Raw genomic sequence first — 13,458 nt, forward strand, 5'->3', positions numbered from 1 at the left:
TTTATAGTAAGAAGGAGGAATCTAACTTTTTGGGCCAGGTTGTACAGACTACTGATTTATCCTTTTATCTGATTTGAAAAACCACCTTTGGGGGTGCCTGAGTGGCTTAGTTGGTTAAGTGTCTGACTCTTGGTTTCAGCTCAGGTGTCATGATCTCATTGGTTGTCAGGCTCCAGGCTCAGCAGGGCTCCTGCTTGAAGATTCTCTCTGCCCCTTCCCTCCCCACCAACATTCTCTTTCTCTTTCTCAAAGATTTTATTTATTTGAGAGAGAGAGAGGGACAGAGAGAGTACACAACCAGGGAAAGGGAAAAGCAGAGGGAGAAGCAGGGTCCCTGCTGAGCAGGGAGCCCGATGCGGGGCTTGCTCCCAGGACCCCGATATCATGACCTGAGCCAAAGGCAGCTGCTTAACTGACTGAGCCACTAGGTACACCTTAAATAAAGAAATCTCTTTTTTTTTGACAGATTGAGAGAAACAGAGCACACAAACAAGGGGAGTAGCAGAGGGAGAGGGAAGCAGGCTCTCCACTGAGCAGGGAACGCTGTGTAGACCTCTATCCCAGGATCCTGGGATCATGATCTGAGCTGAAGGCAGAGGCTTAACTGACTGAGTCACCCAGGCGTCCCTAAATAAATAAATCTTGAAAAGAAAGAAAAGAAAAGCTACCTTGGTAAAGTGTGTCTTACAGGGTATGTTTTTTGGGGGGGGGGGTGAGGTAATATTTCTTTTTTTTAAGATTTTATTTATTTATTGGTCAAAGAGAAGATGCAAGTGCAAGTATGGGCGCGAGCACAAGCAGAGGGAGTAGTGTGATTGGGACTTGATCCCAGACGTTTAACTGACTGAGGCATCCAGGTATCCCCGGGGTGGTGGGAGTGTATTTCTAAACTTTGTATTTTGTTCCATTTATTTCTCTAATCTTGTACTAATACTCAGTGGTTTTAACTGTAGCCTTATTTCATCTTTTACTTAGTAATGCAAGCCTTTTTTCCTCTCCACCCTCAGTAAACTAAATACAATTACATCCATACGCCATATTTTCATCCATAGAGAAAGATTTCAGTTCTTCAGGAGACTTAAGTATTGGTAATTAGAAAACAAAAGACTAGAAGCATATGTACATAGGAAACCAGTTGCATAATTTTTTAAATAAGCATACTGGATTTTAACCACTTAAGATTCTTACCATTGTCTTTTAAGGCTGCTTTTGATTTTTTTGATATATTCAGTCAGTAGATGCTTGAGTCCTTGTTACTGTGCCTGCTCTATGTGCTCGGGTTACCAGCAGTGAGCAAGACAGACAGGACTTGTGTTCTTGAGGAGCTTACTTTTCTAGTTTGGGGAGGCAGATAAGATAATTTCAGATTTTTCTAAGTGTTAGGAATGAAACAGGACTACCAGATAACTGAGGGCTGGGGGTGCAGTGAGGTTTCATTGGATAATACGTTACAGGAAGGCCTTTTCAAGTAGCTGAGAGTAGCAGGATGGGAAAGGATCCGGCCATGCTCGAGACTGCAGAAGAGTGTATTTGGAGACAATGCCAACTGGAAAGGTGCTGAGACTCTAAATCCCCGCCTTGTTCTAGGAACAGAAAGAAGACCATTGTGGCTCCGAGAGAGTGGTTTGAGATGGTGTTAGACAAGTAGGTGAGGGCCACATCACTTCGTATTTTGAAGCTGTGGCAAGCCAGATCTTTCCTATATAAACCTGATGAGTTCAGTTTTGTTCCTTTATTAAGGAATACATATAAGATGTTCTAGGAGATAAATAGATCTGTTTCTTTTTATTTTATTTTATTAAATTAAAAAAAAAAAGATTTTATTTGTCAGAGAGATGGAGAGAAAGCACCCAAGCACTGGGAGTGGCAGGCAGAGGGAGAAGCAGGCTCTGCTCTGAGCAAGGAGCCTGATAGGGGACTCGATCCCAAGATCCTGGCATTATGACCCAAGCCTAAGGCAGACGCTTAACTGATTGAGCCACTCAAGTATCGCAGTAGATCTATTTCTCTAGGTGGTTTATATGCAGTTCCTGAGGAAAGCCCAGAGAGAGGAGCAGCATTGCTCATATATATCTGAACTAAGTTCTGGTTGGGTGTTTGGATCTAACTGGAGTTGGAGTAGTTGTGTTGTCTTTAAATGTAGGTAGCTTTGAATAGTGCCTAATTCATTTTTTAAATAAATACTTTATTTGAGAGAGTGTGGGGGAAGAGGCAGAGGGTGAAGCAGACTCCCTGCAGAGCAGGACTCTATTCCAGGACCCCGGGATCATGACCTAAGCGGAAGGGAGTCACTTAAGTGACTAAGCCACCAAGGCGCTCCCTTAATTCTTTTTAAATGGAAGCAGTGGGTTGGGCTCTTGGTTTCTTTTGTAGACTCAGGATAAAATCCAAAGTGATAGCAGATCTTGAAATAATTTTTGGTTCTTATGTAGAGTTGTGTGTTTATTTAAGACATTTTTCTTTTTTTCTCCCTCAGTATATCTGGTGAAGTGCAGATATAAATGGAAAACCATCAGGTGGTTATATCAACAGGAAAGTCTTAGTGGATAGAAACTATAAACTGTAAAAATAACAGATGAATTTAAAAGTGACTAAGTAGAGGCGCCTGGCTGGCTCAAGTCAGTCAAGTGTGCCATTCTTGATCTCAGGGTTGTGAGTTTCAGTCTCATGTTGGATGTAGAGATTACCTAAAAAAAATTAATAAATAAAAGGTGCCTAGGTGCTCAGTGGGTTAAAGCCTTTGCCTTTGGCTCACGTCATGATCCCAGGGTCCTGGGATCGAGCCCCACGTTGGGCTCTCTGCTCAGTGGGGAGCCTGCTTCCCTTCCTCTCTCTCTGCCTGCTTGTGATCACTCTCTGTCAAATAAATAAAATCTAAAAAAAAAAAAAAGGGACCAAATCATAATACTGGATCAGATTTAAAACTTGAGCATTCAAAAAGATGTAATCATTGTTGTCCTCTAGGACAGCACTGTGCAAGAGAAGTCCAGTCTGAACTGTACATAATTTTGGATTTTCTAGCAGCCACATTATAAAAGAAATCAAATGAAATTAATTTTAATGATATTTTTATGTAATATATCCAAAACATTCTCATTGCAACATGTAATTAATATAAAAAATAGTGAGTTAGTTTACATTTTGATTTTTGTACTAAGTCTTTGAAATTCTTTATTTTTTATGTGTGGCTCATCTCGGTACAGACCAGTAACATTTCAGGTGCTTGGTAGCCGTATGTTTATTGGACAGTGCAGTGTGAGGGCTTATGCATCTGAAGGAACAGAAAAATTAATGATTCAGTTATTGAATGATACATTCCCATCTTCTAAATATAAAGCCTTGAAAGAATAACTTATAATGAAATAAACTTAAACACACACTTTTTTCCTTCTAAACCTCTGTGTGATAGACTTGTTTAGAGAAGATGATTTGATCCTAGAAAGATCAATGTCTTTAAAAGATATCAAACAACTTATTTCTCCTAATAGAGTTATAAAGTAGAATTCTGTGTAAACAGTGGTGTCTGTGTGTCAGGGGTTGGATGATAACTTCATGAAGAGAGACCACAGTCCTTCTCCTTGGAATCTGCAAACAGTGTTCTGTGTTCCAAAGGCACAGAACCCTTCCAGGTTTCCTCAGTAAGAATCTTTAATAAATGGACTTCTTTTAAAGCTCTATAGGTGATAGCAGTATGCACCACTGGTTCAGCCCAAGGTATTTGTAATAGTAATTTCATTTTATTTTATTTTTTTTTATTTTTAAAAAATATTTTATTTATTTATTTGACAGAGAGTGATCACAAGTAGACAGAGAGGCAGGCAGAGAGAGAGAGGGAAGCAGGCTCCCTGCTGAGCAGAGAGCCCGATGTGGGACTCGATCCCAGGACCCCGAGATCATGACCTGAGCCGAAGGCAGCGGCCCAACCCACTGAGCCAACCAGGCGCCCAGTAATTTCATTTTAAAATGAGACAGTTAAGTGTCCGAGTTGGCTGTTTAGTTTTTAAAGAGGTTTAGTACCATAATGAAAGCTGGAAGGAGGCCATAGATCATTAGTTTTGTGGGGGGGGGGAGTTAGATTATTTTATTTATTTATTTATTTATTTATTTATTTATTAGAGAGAGAGAGATCACAAATAGGCAGGGAAGGGGGGAAGCAGGCTCCCCGCTGAGCAGAGAGACTGATGCAGGGCTCAATCCCTCGACCCTGAGACCATGATCTGAGCTGAACACAGAGCTCTAACTAACCCACTGAGCCACCCTGGTGGCCCAAGAGGCCATAGGTCATTAGTTAACATAGACTGTACTGTCTTTAAGTTTGAAGAGCTGAGAGTTCCTCTAAAAAAATAAAAAGATACTCCCTAGCGGTAACACATACTCATTTAAAACTGGCACTAAAATTGCTGTTACCCACCCTAGAGATAGAGGAGAATAGCCTCTGGGGTGAAGTGAAGATTATTGAAGCTGCTGATTGTGTTGTTCACTCTGTTTCTCTAATGATGAGATTGATTGCATAGATGATCTGTTAGCTTAGTAGACCCCCACTGAGTAAACTCTCAAGAGTAGATGCCACAAGTTGCCTACATTGGGGATACTGTGATGAACAAGTTCCAAATGAATGGCCTCTCAACTTGCTGTTGATGTTCCCTGCTAACACCTAGCAGCAAAGGAATTTGTTCTCCGAAGTTTGTGACTGTAGAATATGATCTTTTCGGATGCCTGGGTGGCTCAGTTGGCTGAGCGACTGCCTTCAGCTCAGGTCATGATCCCGGAGTCCTGGGATCGAGTCTTGAATAGGGCTCCCAGCTCCACGGGGAGTCTGCTTCTCCCTCTGACCTTCTCCCCTCTCATGCTCTCTCTCTCTCTTTCAAATAAATAAATACAATCTTTAAAAAAAGAATATGACCCTTTTTTGCTTCTGTATACCTCTCAGTGCAACACATGCTTTAGCTAATATAAGGTATAAAACACTGTATTCTGTGATTACTTACTACTAATAGCAAGAAAATAGAATTCAGTGAACTTTTGTTTGCTCTTAGAGAGGTTCCCTAGCATCTCCTCACCACTCTGAGTTTGTAGCTAAACATAGCTTGTGGCAGGAACTTACCTGCTATATGCCAGGCAGTTTTTGTGCACTTTCTTTGTTCCTACAGTGGTTCTGTAATTGGTACGTCACTCTTGGAGGATTGGGAAAGTAGCTTACCCAGCTCATGAGTGCAAGAGGCAAGAACCTAGTTCTTTTTCAGTGCCAAAGCCCCTACTCACTGCAGAACCTGGTCCAGTATTAGAAAGTGACTCTCAGGGGCCCCTGGTGGCTCAGTCAGTTAGACGGTCCGCCTTCTGCTTGGGTCATGATCCTGGAGTCCCAGGATTGAGCTCTGCATGGGGCTCCCTGCACAGTGGGGAGTCTGTTTCTCCCTCTGCCCGTACCCCACTTGTGTTCTCTCTCTCTCTGGAACGAATAAGTAAAATCTTTTAAAAAAAAGAAGAAAAGAAAAAGTGACTCTCGGGTGCTGTCCACTTGAGATAGGGCATTTTATTTATTTATTTTTAAAGACCCCTCTCCCCCCCCCTTTTTAAATTTTTAAGCTCTACGACCGGTGTGGGGCTGAAACTCACCACCCTGAGGTGAAGAGTTGCATGCTCCACTGACTGAGCCAGCCAGGCGCCCAGAGATGGGGCATTTTAGATTGATAATTCAGCATATTCCCTCACTTACAACCACCTTCATGCCCATCTTGAAGTAACCTTAGATTGTGGAGAACACTGAATGAAACCTGGATTGGAGTCCTAGCTTGGTTGCTGTGTGTCGTGATTATTATGGCTCCCCTTGCCACTGAGCAGGACTTCCCAGCCGCCTGTCTTTTTTGGACTTCATGACTGTGAAACATGGACACCAAATCCCTCTGGCTTTTTGTTTGCTTATAATAAGCTTATTCATTGGAGACCTGGTTGACATACCACTGCAGGGATGGTCCCACATCCCCGTATTAGTTTGCTAGGGCTGCTGAGAGTACAGACTGGGTGCCTTCAGCAAGAGCAGTTTCTTGTCTTACACATCTGGAGACTTGGAATTAAAAAATCCACGTGTTGGCGGGGTTGGTTCCTTGGCATATAGGTTGGTCTCTTCATACTGTCTTTCCTCCACATACCCCCATGTCCAGACGTCCTCTCTTTATAAGGATAACCTACATCTCTGTAGAGATCCTGTCTCCAAATGAGGTCACATTCTGCAGTACTTGGGGTTAGAACTTCAACATACAAATTTTGGGGGTGAGGGGGAAACAGTTCAACCCATATTCTGTTCCCCATGCCCTGTTTCCCGTTATCCACACCGTACATCAGTATGTGTACAGAATTAATGAACCAGTACTGATACATTGTTGTTAACTAAAGCGTTATCTCTGTTTCAGCACAGGAGAAAACTTCAAAGAGAGACTAGGAAAAGATCCCAAAGTAGTGACCTCCTTTCTGACTTTACTCTAGTGCATGTGCAGGAAAACTCCCAAAGTCACATTATGAACCTTTTCTGTGTGTAATTACAACAGGACAGGGACCTTGTCTTTCTTGTTTGCTGCATCTAGCATAATGTGCAGCATGGGAGTTAGTGTTGAGTAAATCCGCATGGAATGAACAGAAGTACACCCCTGATTCTTGCTGGACCATGGTATTTTTGGAGAATAGACTCCTACCACTCTTCCTAAAGGAACTATAGGCGTACCTACCTTTTACTGTACTTCACTCTGTTGAGCTTTGTAGGTACTGTGTTTTTTGGTTTTGTTTTGTTTTTACAAATGGAATGCTGTGGTATCCCTGCATCGCGCAAGTCTGTCGGTACAGTGCATGTTCGCAGCCGTTTTGTCACTTCATGTCTCTGTGTCACAGTTCGGTGATTCTTGTAGTATTTAAAACTTGTTAAATTATATTTGTTATAGTGATCTATGATTAGGGATTACAACCTGCTGAAAGCTTAAATGATGGGTAGCATTTTTTAGCAATAAAATATTTTTTCATTAAAATAATGTATTTTTTTAAGACATAGTGGTATTGCACACCTGATAGACTACAGTATAGTGTAAATGTAAGTTTTAAACCAAAAAATTCATTTGACTTACTTTATTGCTGTGGTTTAGAATCAAACCTGCAGTATTTCCAATGTGCGCGTCTATGTAGAGATTATGAAACTTGCTTTAATGAGAGAGCAAAACTTTTTAAAACAGAAATGATTGTATATTTACTTTTCCGTTAAGCATCTCTAATGTGCAGTGTCCTGTTTGTTTGTAAAGCCTGACTGACTTATGCCTATCCTGAAACCTTAGAAGTTGTATGTCCAGTATTATCCACATTTAACAAAAGAATAAACAAACCTGCAGAGATTATTACTTTCTTAAAGTTCCCCAGGACTGTCTTACTCCAAGTCACTTCCTTTCACTATGACATTTGTAGACAAACCATAGACTGTACTTACTACACAGGGTGCAGCAAATAAGGTTATTTACCACTTACTTGTTATTCCTTCACAATACCTCTAAGAGGCATACTTACAGTAAAAGAAATTGGTGTGTAAAATTCTTTGCCTGCATTTTATTTCACTAGCTTCTTTCAAGCTGGTGACTCAGACCTAGTCCATTGTTTGTGTGGATTTTTCAGACTTTCCAGGCACTGACTGATTTTGAAATTATCTTTCTTTCTGTGAGTGTTACTAATAACCCACCAGTTAAGACTTCCATATGTTTAATTTCTGGTTGAGGGAAAAATAGTTTTTTTTTTTTTATTAAAGATTTTATTTATTTATTTGACAGACAGAGATCACAAGTAGGCAGAGAGGCAGGCAGAGAGAGAGGAGGAAGCAGGCTCCCTGCTGAGCATAGAGCCCGATGTGGGGCTCCATCCCAGGACCCTTGGATCATGACCTGAGCCGAAGGCAGGGGCTTTAACCCACTGAGCCACCCAGGTGCCCTGAGGGAAAAATAGTTTGATTAAAAGAGTGAATAAAGGTGTTCCCCCAGCAAAGATTTGTCATTGGGATCCTAATATTTTCTCTGATGTCAAAGAAGGCAAGTAAGCAAGCTTTATGGAACTCTGATTGCTGTGTGGAAATCAGCCTTGAAATAACTAGTGCCTTTCTGCCTGCTGTACTCTGTGTTTACTGAAAATACATATCACTGAATTTTTCCTACTTTTCTAAGTATTCAGAAGTAGTATGGTCCTGGGGTGCCTGGCTGGCTCAGTTGATAGAGTATGTGACTTTTGATCTCGGGGTGGTGAGTTCAGGCCCCACGTTGGATGTGGAGTCTACTTTAAACATTTTCTTTTTTAATTTTTAAATGTTTTATTTTTATTTATTTGACAGAAACCCAGCAAGAGAAGGGAACACAAGCAAGGGGAGTGGGAGAGGTAGCAGGCTTCCCGCTGAACAGGGATCCCGATGTGGGGCTCAATCCCAGAACCCTGGGATCATGACCTGAGCCACGCAGGCACCCCTCTTTTTAATTTAAACAACAACAACAACCCCCCCCCCCAAAACCGGAATTGTAATATGGTCCTGTTCTTTTAAAAAGTGAAAGATGGAAGGAGTGGACTTTGCCCTATCATTGGGACAAGAAATTAATTAAGTCACTGAAGAGCAAGAAGGAAATGTGACTTCTTGCTGACTCTGTGATGGAAGAAGCTAGAAGCAGTGTCCCACATCTTGACAGGGGTCTGTAGCAGAGCCCTGACTTGTTCTGGGAATTCATCTTTACCAGGTGAGGGGCTTGCCTGAATTTGGTATGGGTGGCTTGTCCCAGATGCAAGTTGGTAAGGTTTGTTGTTTGAAGAGAGCCCGAGAGTGAGAGGGATGGATAGAGGCAGAGGGAGAGAGATTCAGAAGCAGACTCCCCCACTGAGTGCAGAGCTCCATCTTACAGTCATGACCTGCACTGAAATCAAGAGTCAGGTGCTGAACCGACTGAGCCACCCCGGTGGCCCAAATGCTAAATTTTTAGTTATAGTCAGAAGGTAAGTGGCCAAGTCCCTGGTCAGCTAATAATGTATTTTCAGGCAGATTGGCTAGTTTTTTTATAAAGGAATAGAATGTGATGAATGTGAAATGATTACTTCTATAGTAAGTTTCAGTACTGATTGGCTGGAGATGGAAGGATGATTATTTTCTTACAAGATTTTTATTTGAGGGGTGCATGGGTGACTCAGTTAAGCATCAGCCTTCAGCTCAGGTCATGGTCCCAGAGTCCTGGGATTAAGTCCAGCATCGGGTTCCCTGCCCAGTGAGGAGTCTGCTTCCCTCTGCCCCTCTCATTGCTCGTGCTCTCTCTCAAAAATAATTTGGGGGGGGGGGTTTGTTTCTGTTTTTTTTTTTTTTTTAAAGATTTTATTATTTATTTATTTGACAGAGAGACTGCGAGAAAGAACACAAGCAGGGGGAGAGGGAGAGAGAGAAGCAGGCTTCCTGTTGAGCAGGGAGCCCAATGCAGGCTCGATCCCACAGGATCCTGGGATCATGACCTGAGCAGAATGTAGATGGTTAATGACTGAGCCATCCAGGCACCACTCAAAAAATAATTTTAAAAAAGGATTTTATTTGAGAGAGAGAGAGCAAGAGCTCGAGGGAGCATGAGTGGGGTGGGGGGGCGATGGGAAGGGTAGAGGGAGGGAGAGCTGAGCAGGGAGGCCCACATAGGGCTCAATCCCAGGACCCTGAGATCATGGCAGAAGGCATGAGAAGGCATGTGTTACCTGAGAAGGCAGCTGCTTAACCAACTGAGCCACCCAGGAGCCCCAGGATGTGTTTTTTTTTTTTTGTTTGTTTGTTTGTTTTTTTAAACCAAAAGATTAAGCTGTTCTGTTTAATTCCAGTTTTAGGACATGTCTGAAGTAAGGATGAGGAATGTCCTGCTAAGGTTTGTGTAAATTTTTCAAGTTTTTTGACAATGGTGGGCTGTTCAGATCCTCACTTTATTGATTAAAAAATGGCTACAAAGAGATAAAAACAATTGCCTTATATAAGAGTTTCTGGGTTTATCCAGAGCAATTGGTTTTGGTAAATTTCTTTCATTTCTCTCACTTAAGGTGCTTGCATACTTGCTTGGTGCCAGTTATTTATTCATTTATTTATTTACAGCTTTTCATTGCTCCCAGTGTCCAAAAAAAAGGATTAGGGCGCCTGGGTGGCTCAGTTGGTTAGGTAACTGCTTGGGTCATGGTCCTGGAATCCTAGGATCAAGTTCCTCATCAGGCTCCCAGCTCCTCGGAGAGTCTGCTTTTCCCTCTGACCGTCTCCCCTCTCATGCTCTCTCTCAGTGTCTCTTTCTCAAATAAATAAATAAAATCTTTAAAAAGAAAAGAAAAGAAAAAAGAAGTTCCCTTCCTCTCCTGGGCATCTTGATATTTTGGGGGCAAGGAGGGAAGAAAACAGTTTGCAAATGGTCAAACAGGAGACTAGAGCTACAGTCCGTTGTTTATTAGCCGATGATGGCTGGTGCTTGGGCTTGAAAGGAGGGATGTCAAGAAGACCTCCTGAGGTCGGCTGTGCTCCCTGCTGGATACACCAGCGGAATCTGTAACAGGTTATCAGGCGACTTTAGGAAATGAGCTTTGTTGGACTGAGCCCAAAGTGTCCAGAGTAAGTAATAATGCAATTAATTAGGAAAGGATTACCCCTTACCCTGGAATTTCCCTCAAGATTGAAGTGACAGTAGAAAATTCCCCCTCTTTTCTTCTGTTTTTGCTACCCAGTTTGGTACGGATTTCCTGAGAGAATCTGGAGTTCCTGTTTGCCATCCAAAGAAGTACTAGTGCTAGAAAAGAGAGACAGAGATTGACTTTTTGGAGGACTTGGAATTGAACTTTTGTTAAAAGCTGGCTTACTATTTCCCTCATAGGCAATGTTCTTGATCTAGGGAGAAAAAAAGGTTGTATTATTACAGATAATCCACACATAATCCAGGCTTTCCATTCCTCAGTTGCTTCTCTTTTAAACTGCTGTAGAGCTCACCCTCAGGGAAACTTCTTACTACTCAGAAAAATTATCCATGTGTCTGTGGAGAAATAATGGATAATTTTTTTTATGCAGTGAAAACAATACATGGATTTGGGTCTTTGTTTCTGCACTTAACCCTGAGACACACAGACCAAGGGCCAGATACTGTTTCAGGCCACAGAGGGGTCCCTGTGCTGCACTGTTTCTGTGAAGGTTGCCAAGCTGGTTCCTCAGAATTCTCTTTCCAGCTCAACAACAACAGTTAGGAAGGACAGTTGGGAATTTGTTTTTTGTAAACAGGTCGTTGTTAACATAAGTGAACTAAAGTATATGCTTTCATTAATAAAATTGTTACTTTGAGGGAAGTTGATAGTAAGGCTGACAAAAAGCACATTGGAGGGATGCCTAGGTGCCTCAGTCAGCTGAGTGTCAGACTCTTGATTCTGGCTCAGGTCCTGATCTCAGGGTTGTGAGGTCTGGCTCTGTACTCAGCGGGGAGTCTGCTTGAGATCCTCTTTTCCTTTGTCCCACTGTCCCCTCACCCCAGCTCAAATGAATAAGTAAATCAGTTTTAAAAGATTTATTTATTTATTTGAGACAGAGAGAGAGCAGCCCAAGCAGGGCAGAGAGGTGGAGGCAGAGGGAGAAGGAGGCTCCCCACTGAGCACGGAGCCAGATGCGGGGTTCAATCCCAAGACCCGGACCTGAGCTGAAGCCAGACATGGACTGAGTCACCCAGCGGCCCCAAAAAAACCACACTGGGGAACAAGTGACCATATCATGTATTTCCCTAAATGCCAAACAGTTGACGTGAGCTCAAAATTTTTACAGAGGATTTTGGACTTTGTATTAGAAGGCTTTTAGCTTACGGGGGTTGCTAATCAAATGTGTATTTGTTAATACGTATTTTCTGCTCTCTCAAAGTGATTTTCTCAGCTGTTACAAGGTATTCACACTTCTAAAAACAGGTCGATGAAACAGCCCACCATGGGAATGGTATTTTAGACTTCTCATGTCCGGTAATTAGGAGGTAGTTTAGGGTTGCACTTTGGAATTGGCTTTAAATGTGTCTGAAGTTAAGTCAGAGGGATTGTTATTTGCTGATAAATGATCTTCCTTGTGGACTTCTTTGCAGAGGATACATGGAGAAGCATGTGGAGGTGAGCAAATTGGGTCTCTTCATTACTTTTTTTTTTTTTAAGTGATCTCTATATCCATCATGGGGCTTGAACTCATAGGCACCTCCCTTCCCCGAGATCAAGAGTGGCATGCTGTACTGACTGAGCCAGCCAGGTGCCCCTGGGTGTATTTTTTTAAATTGAGATATAATTGACATACTAGATTCAGGTGTACAGTACAGTGATTTGGTATTTTTTGGGGGGGGGTTTCTTAATACAGGGAATCTCTGTTGTATTTTATTGTTGTTGTTGTTGTTGTTGTTGTTGTTTATTTTAAGGGAAAAGATACAGGAAAATAGCTGCAGAGACTGGCTATATCCGCCCATACTAGTTAGGATTTTGACTATAAATAGAGCCAACCTGCAGAGGGTAGTTTTTGAAGCTGGGTGATGGGTACACTTGGGTTCTTTCAACTGTTTTTTTCTAGTTTTGTGTATGAATCAACACTTCCATAATAAATACATTTTAAAGTAATAGAACTCAGTTGGCTATAAGGCTGGCCTTTCTTAATCCTCTTTAAAGACATAAAAGAATAAAACAGTCCTACTGTAATAAGGTTTCCCCAGATGGACTTTGAGTAATTATAATGCAGCTTTATTTATCTAGGATCATGGAAATGGCTGTTTTGGATTTTTAAAGATATCTCAGAAGGAGATGGATAGATGTTTGATTCCACATTAAAGATAAGAGTCAACCCATTAACTCTGGAATGTCAACAACTTTGATTTTTTAGAATATGGGGGGAAGTCATCTGTAAAATGACCAGCTGAGAGAATTATATGTAAAGTAAGAAGCTGTCATCCTGTCTACCTCATTTTGTGTCTCTTTTTCTCCTGCCCTCTGCCTCTTCATACTTCCCTTCTTGCTCTGCAGAGGTCACCGCTGTTAACAGTTTGCTGCATGTGCTTATAGGTATGTCTTTTGTGTACATCTGTACCTATATATTACACATTTGTGAAGCACTTCTGCCAGAGTCCATAGAATTCGATATTTAAACTTTTAAGAATTTTAGTACTAAACTTCGGAATAGTTTTTGTTTTGTTTTGTTTTGTTTTGTTTTGTTTTAAATTAAGCTCTTTGCCCAGTGTGGAGCTTGAACTCATGACCTCAAGATCAAAAGAGTTTTGTCCTCTACTGCTGAACCAGCCAGGTACCCCCAGAATAATTTTGATTTTATAACCTAAGCAAGGCCAGGCCTTTTGTTGTGTCTTTAAATTATTCAAGCAGTAATTGCCATTCTCCCCACAGGCCCTTTTCCACCTTTAGGAAGGTGTTGAATGCACATTGTGATTATTCTCTATAAAT

At 41.7% G+C, this 13,458-nt stretch overlaps 1 protein-coding gene across 4 annotated transcripts in view; it reads left to right on the top strand.

Moving 5' to 3' along the window:
* THRAP3 (thyroid hormone receptor associated protein 3) overlaps window positions 1-13,458 on the top strand; it is a 75,478-nt gene that overhangs the window by 30,994 nt on the left and 31,026 nt on the right. The window contains exon 1 of one of the 4 annotated variants that reach the window (XM_059136163.1): window positions 9,876-9,896. The exons of the other annotated variants lie outside the window; for them this stretch is intronic. The gene's annotated coding sequence lies outside the window, so the exon portion shown is untranslated. Of the gene's footprint in view, window positions 1-9,875; window positions 9,897-13,458 lie in introns of those variants that run through there. 4 annotated transcript variants of the gene reach the window in all.

This window comes from Mustela lutreola, chromosome 10 (genome assembly GCF_030435805.1).
Source record: "Mustela lutreola isolate mMusLut2 chromosome 10, mMusLut2.pri, whole genome shotgun sequence".
Taxonomy (NCBI): Eukaryota; Metazoa; Chordata; class Mammalia; order Carnivora; family Mustelidae; genus Mustela; species Mustela lutreola.